The 7,126-nt window shown below is 39.4% G+C and overlaps 1 long non-coding RNA gene across 1 annotated transcript; it reads right to left on the bottom strand.

The window, feature by feature from the left end:
- Window positions 1-622: 622 nt before the first annotated feature.
- LOC115584880 (uncharacterized) lies at window positions 623-2,746 on the bottom strand. The gene is made up of 3 exons (XR_003984620.1): window positions 2,637-2,746; window positions 2,402-2,430; window positions 623-1,153 (listed from the first exon to the last, which is right to left on the bottom strand). It is a non-coding gene; the product is annotated as an uncharacterized LOC115584880 (long non-coding RNA).
- Between the last annotated feature and the right edge of the window lie 4,380 nt (window positions 2,747-7,126).

The raw sequence follows: 7,126 nt of genomic DNA, 5'->3' as shown, positions 1-7,126 counted from the left end.
CCTGTGAGCCTGTTTATTGAGACAAATACCTGCACTGCATCTTTAGATGAATATGACTCTTATTCCTGCTATCATCTGTTTTAACTTCTGTTAGTAAAGACAAAAACACAAGATTATTGGACTGCACAGCCACACCTGGATCTTTACCTGAATAAGTCAACACAAACTGAATGACTTAAAAAGGACTCACAGTGAAGAGTCTGCAACATCATCTGAGCAGCAACCATTCATTTAGCTGTGTTTAACCTGATAAACCTTTATTGTGAACATTCATGTGAATGTTTGAGCTTCACATAAAAGCTTTAACTGAATTGCGTGAAGATGGTTTTATGTCACTAAATCATTATGTTTGGATTTCTGTCTGATGAGAAACATTACAAGACTTCAGGCTCAGGTCTTTAATGAGTAAATGATAAATTAATCTTCAGTAAAATAATATGAATGAATGCTTTAAAAGGTGGTGTAATCCAGGCCAGACCTGAGCCAAAGCTTCATGTGAAGCCATGCAATCAGAATTACTGCTGCTTGATATGAAAAGCCTCTAGTACATGTTCAGCATCATTCTTTGGTACTGACAGTTTTAACTACATCTTCTACTTCGAGAAGAAAATGGAATACAGAATCAGAAGTCAACATTTCTTTAATGTTCAGACGTCAACAACCATGATAAAGTTGAGAGGAAGCCAGCAGGTAGAACAGGAAGTTGTTCTCATGGACAGTACAGTGCGCTTATCTGTGTATTTTATCTTCAGCATGACAAAAACACATTTTTCTATCATGTTCACTGTCTATATAAAAGCAGCAGACGCTGAACAAGGAAAAACCCACAATGTCATGACAAGTTTGAGCTATAAATGCAGCAGATTTCAAATACAATCAATGTTTAATTGTGGGAGTAGAAGGTAAATAACCAACAACAGCTGTGTTTCTAACAAAGACACAGTTCACCACAGTTTAAATTTAAACCCAGAACCAAGCACAGAAAAGCCCACTTCACGTCCGATGGAGACGCCTGTTCCCAGCACCTTTGCCTCCACTTGTGTTGGACTGATCTTGGCGCCGGTATCTGCAGACAGACCGACGGTAGCTGTCAAAGGCCCAACTGAGACTGAAGCTCCGGAACCTGAATTAGAGGATCCTGATCCTGCTCCGACTGCAAACAGAGACACTTCATTTTATCTAATGTTAAAAGACGACTGTAGAACAATCATACCAGAGGACAAAAAGTTTTGTGATGTTGAGATTTGAAGAATATATTTTGAAAAAAGAAATCATGAGAATGACATTAAGAAAAATCTGATTTAAAACTCAACATTCATGAGAAAGATTGTTACAAAACCAACATCGGGTCAAAATCCCAAGAGAATCATAAAGGATAAACATTTCTAAAAGTAGAGTTTGTCTCAGATATCAGTCCACAGAAGAACATCTGATTTACTGGACTTCAGTCTGATTTGTCAGTTTAATGTGACAAGTCATCGAGGAGTCATCAAGCCAGATTGTTTCAATTCCATAAAACCTTTTACACCTGAGGAACTGATGTGTCAGATAGTTTTCTCTCAGTGGTGGAATAAACCCTCATCACTAAAATAATTTGCTTTCAAATTATAATATTCTCTGTTAAATTATGACGTTCTTCTCTGTATCTAATAACCTTTATTCTCATAACATTAAAAGTTTTTCTTAAAATATTAATCCTTCTGAATCCAAAGCATGTTTTCTATTTGTCACATTTTTCTTCACTGTGGACTGATTTTTCATGAATACAATAGTCTTGCACGTCTGTGAAAAGAGGTGAGGAGAAGAAGAAGCTTTTTACATAGTATAACAGTTACAATGCCATAAATACTTGAAAAATGACTTTCATTGATAATTTATTTATTTATTTATTTTCTCATGATTAATTATCTTGTTATTCTGGAAAACAACATTTGTTCGTAATGATTACAACATAAATAACCCCAAGAAAACAAATACAATGTATCACAGGAAGACAGAGGAAATAAAGATGAAGAAGATTTTCAAGATAAAGTGTCCAATTTTAAATTCTGACTTTATATTCTGTATCTCCTGAACTTTTTCTCATGACATTACAAGTGTTTCTTAAAATATTAAGTCCTTAATATGAAGTCCTAAAATCTTTTACCAACAGCCCATCGAAGTAAATTATCTATTTGACTGACACAAAAATTATTTAAATTACTTAACCTTATCCTCAAGAAGAGAAGGAAAAATGTGACATTTGCTTTTGCAGATTTACTTTTTCTGACTTTACTGTACACATGTAAACATAAATTATATTACAGCTGATGAAGTGATAAATTAACAAGAGGTTTATTAAATGTAAATGTTAGATCTGTCTGCTTGATAAACTACTTTTTAGAGGAAAGTATAAACTTACCACTTGACATCTTCAGGACAAGAAGTTTACTGTGAAAGAAAAAGAGGAAATGTCAGCAGCAGATAAAAACAGAGTTTCTCTGTGAGAACGAGCTCACATGGAATAAAAATAACTGTGGTAATGAACATATTCTGTACAGATCTATAGAAAATGACATTTCGTAATGCATCTGGAAAGCCATACAGCATGTTTACTTGCAGGTCACATAATAAAGCTCACATGGTGGATTGCTTACCTAAATGATGCTCTTTTGTCAACAGCAAAAGTTGTATGCTGGGTGCGATCAGCTCAGCTGCTGGGGTGAACACAGTGGGGCACAGTGCATAATATACAAGACAGGAGGAGAAAGTGAAAGTATGAAAATAGCTTAACCAGCCTTAAACTAAGGCGGCAAACAGTGAGCGGAAACCACAAACTGACAGTAATCAGTTTCATCGTTGTGTGTGACTGAAGTTTTTTTCAGCACACAGTGGTCAACAGTAAAGTGAAAGTATGAACCAAAGGGAAATTGTAACCTTTAATGTAAGTCTGTGTGTGTGTGTTTGTGTATGTGTTGTAAAAAGCGCCCAAAACTCAACAAACTCAACTCAAAACTTCAATGCTTGAATAGAGACAGGACAGTCATGACTTTCTCTAAATTGTGATGGATGAAAGAGAAGCACAAAAACAAAACAAAAGATCAAAAACACCTTAAGTTAAAATCACATTAAATTAATTAAAGTTGACCTGCGGCAGCCTGTAGAGGAGGAGATGGACAGATGTGATATTTAAGTTGAAGTGTAAATGTATATCTATATGCGGGAGTGAACACAAAGTGCATAAATAACAGACTGCAGAAGAAAGTGAAAGTATATTAACTCTGACAACTAAGAATAAAACCTAAGATGTTCTGTTACATTGGTGGCAGGTGTGTCTGCTGCTGGCTGCTGATGTCGGTTTTATTACAGGATGTTTGTTTCAAAGTTCATATCTGTTGGAGTGAGTAAGTGAAAGTAAAGACTTACGGGAAACTGAAGGATTTACAATAATCCTGCAGGTTTATTGTAAAGCCCTCAATGCCACACGGCTGCAGTAGAACTGTAGCAAAGTTGAAGTTCAACTTCAGATCTTTAATGATTTGTTGTATTGTATTTACAGAAGGCTATACCAACATAAATACTGCATCAGTGAGCCACAATAGTTACAGGTAACAATCATTTCTTAGTGACAGCGGCTCTGTGGACGACAGTGTTGAATGAATGAATGAATCCTTTATTTATTCAGGGAAGGTCAACTGAGAGCATGCTTTCCTGTCCTAAATTACAATTGCAATCAGACTGCAGAACAATGAACAATAGGCACTTGAAACTAAAGAAACTAGATGATTTAGCTGAAGAGCACGCTGTAAGTCATTCCACTTCTGAGGGGCATAGACCTGAAAAGCAGTCTTCCCCAATTCAGTCCTTACATTGGGAATGTTTAAAATCAAGGACTCTTGTGAACGAGTGTGCAAATTACAAGTTCTAAATGAGATAAAACTGGTGAGATAGTCAGGTAAAACATTCAGCAGGGCCTTCTAGATAGAAATCCTGCAGTGTTGTTCCCTCCCTATGGATAAAAATGGCCATCCAGCTTGGTCATGACCGGACACTGATTGTGCAGCCGATGAAAATCCTGCCAATCAGATCTCAAGCCAGAGGCGCGGGCTTTGCTCCAGGCAGTATCTCTGACCATTAGCATCTTTAAGATCTCTGAGGTGAACCAAGGATTGCTTCTATTTTTTACTCTTAGTTTCTTAAAAGGGGCATGCTTTTCAGCAACAGAATTAAAGGTTCCAATAAAGTGATCAAGAGTAATATGAGGGTCAGTGATAGAAGCAGAGTGCGAGATGTCACTGAGGTATAAGTCATGTAAGAACACTTGATCGACAAAATATTTAAAATGTCTTTTAACGATTATTCGAGCTTGAGATTTCTGTAGTCTAGTGTCCCTAACAACAGCAATATGACAGTGATCACTGAAATCAAGTGGAAGAACACCAGTAGATTTGAACTTATGAGGCCTTTTAGTTAAAATAAGTTCTAAAGAGAACCACGCTCAGGATTATTTGTGTTAGGCCTTGTAGGAACAGTGATTAACTCTGTTAAATTCAAATTGTTGCATACATTTTTCAAAAAAGTCAAATTCAGATCACCTTATAGCAGAATTCCTTACTTTTCATGGGCAGATATTCATTTGAATATTTTTTTAATAGCACCAGATTTTGCAGAAGGTGGACAATAGGCCCTAATGAGAAATAGATTTTCACAATTTGCAGTGTTCCATAAACAGACATTTAACGCTAAATATTCAAAACATTTAGGCATTGATATAAACTTGATAACAGGGACAGAAAGGCATTTTTTCACAAAAACTGAAATCCTTCATCCTTTTGTGAAACCTTCCCTGTCAGTCCTGAAAACATCATAGCCATTGATTGCAATGTCTTCATCCTCAATAATATTAGACCACCAAGTTTCAGAGAAAACAATATCAGCGTTTGTTTGTTGAGCCCAAACCTTAACATAATCTAATTTTGATAATAAACTACGCATGTTCATGTGAATAATCCCCAGTCCTTTTTGTTCTATGAAGTCTGCTTGACACTCCAGAGCTACCAGGACAGATTTACGATCTGAGCCTGCCTCTAGATTACAGTAAGCTTTCGAGGAACAGAGATTATTTAATGGTTTGAGATTGTTACTGTTTACACCCTTATCACAACTTCGAGGATGAGAGGAACCAACAGATGTGATGGGACTAACAGTTAATGCAGGTGTTAGATCTGAGTCAGGGGTTGTAGACTCATGACATATGTTATTGTTACTGTTTAAAATCTTTAAAAAAATTGCAGTAGGTCAGACCTGTTCCCGGTGCATGTTGGACTCCGGCAGGGCTGCCCTTTGTCACCGGTTCTGTTCATTATTTTTATGGACAGAATTTCTAGGCGCAGTCAGGGGCTGGAGGGGATCTGGTTCGGGAGCCACTGGATTCCATCTCTGCTTTTCGCGGATGATGTGGTCTTGTTGGCTCCGTTCAGCCAGGACCTCCAGCATGTCCTGGGGCGGTTTGCAGCCGAGTGTGAAGCGGCTGGGATGAGAATCAGCACCTCCAAAACCGAGGCCATGGTTCTCGACCGGAAAAAGGTGGCTTGCTCCCTCCAGGTGGGAGGAGAGTTCCTGCCTCAAGTGGAGGAGTTCAAGTATCTTGGGGTCTTGTTCCCGAGTGAGTGAAGGATGGAGCGTGAGATTGACAGGCAGATCGGTGCAGCGGCCGCAGTAACGCGGTCGTTGTATCGCTCTGTCGTGGTGAAGAGAGAGCTGAGCCGAAAGGCGAAGCTCTCGATTTACCAGTCAATCTACGTTCCTACCCTCACCTATGGCCATGAACTTTGGGTCACGACCGAAAGAATAAGATCCCGGATACAAGCAGCTGAAATGAGTTTCCTCCGCAGGGTGGCAGGGCGCTCCCTTAGAGATCGGGTGAAGAGCTCTGTCACCCGGGAGGAGCTCAGAGTAGAGCCGCTGCTCCTCCACATCGAGAGGAGCCAGCTGAGGTGGCTCGGGCATCTGTTTTGGATGCCCCCGGGACGCCTCCCTCAGGGGGTGTTCCTGGCATGTCCCGCCGGGAGGAGACCCAGAGGAAGACCCAGGACACGCTGGTGTGACTATGTCACTCAGCTGGCCTGGGAACACCTTGGGGTCCTCCCGGAAGAGCTGGAGGCAGTATCCGGGGAGAGGGAAGTCTGGGTGTCCCTGCTCAGACAGCTGCCCACGCGACCCGGCCCCGGATAAGCGGACGAAAATGGATAGATGGATGTTTAAAATCTGTATATTAATATTATAAGTTTGTTGAGAAACCAAGACTGGAATATTGTAGATAGATGAAGCAGCACCAACAGAAACAGGGCTGATGGAGGATTTAACATGGGTGAGAGAGTCAGTGGAGGAAACAGATCCAGCACCATCTTGACCCGCACTGTCAGCACTGGGTTATGGGATGCCAGGTTAGAACAGTGGACAGGGTCTAGCTGGGGAAAGTGTCATTTTAGACTGAAGGTGGTGAAGTTGATGAGTTTGTAACCCATCACTTTTAAACAGGTCCTATTCAGTCCAGAAATAGTAAAAGTTGCTTGTGAAGTCTAGTCCAGTGGCAGATGTGAGGTTCTGCATCCATGTATGCAGGCTAAATAGACTCGGCTGGGGTAAGTGGAGGCATGAAGCACGGGCCCAAAGTTGGGCCCAAAAGATTTTAAAAATCTTGTTGAAAGTCAATATTTATCTTAAAATGTTGATTATATCACATCTTTCTTACATTGTCTATAAATGTTTTACTCTTGTTACATGATTTCACAGTTATAAATGTTCATATATGGAATTTAACATGTTGCCTAAATCTTTGGATTTGTGACCGTAGAGATGACAAAAGCAAACATGAGGACAGGAGGGTGGTACGGAAGCCCTGAGGGTCAGGTGAGAATTCTTTATTTTTTCAATTTGTCATTTGTGAAATTAAATAACATTTTTTTTTCCATGAGAAACACGTTTTCACTTGGTTTCAACAAGAAATGTTGACAAGTTTTTTTTCACATGTTTACACAGGCAGAAAAAAAACAGAAAAGATTATCCTGGGAAATTTTTTTTAATCTGTCAGATCACAAGTCATAAACACAGGAGAGAAATAATTTAGATCATGAAACGGATCACC

This window comes from Sparus aurata, chromosome 7 (assembly GCF_900880675.1).
Source record: "Sparus aurata chromosome 7, fSpaAur1.1, whole genome shotgun sequence".
Lineage (NCBI taxonomy): Eukaryota > Metazoa > Chordata > Actinopteri > Spariformes > Sparidae > Sparus > Sparus aurata.
Note: the sequence above shows the minus strand (reverse complement) of the source record. Positions and strands in the feature narration are given on the sequence as shown.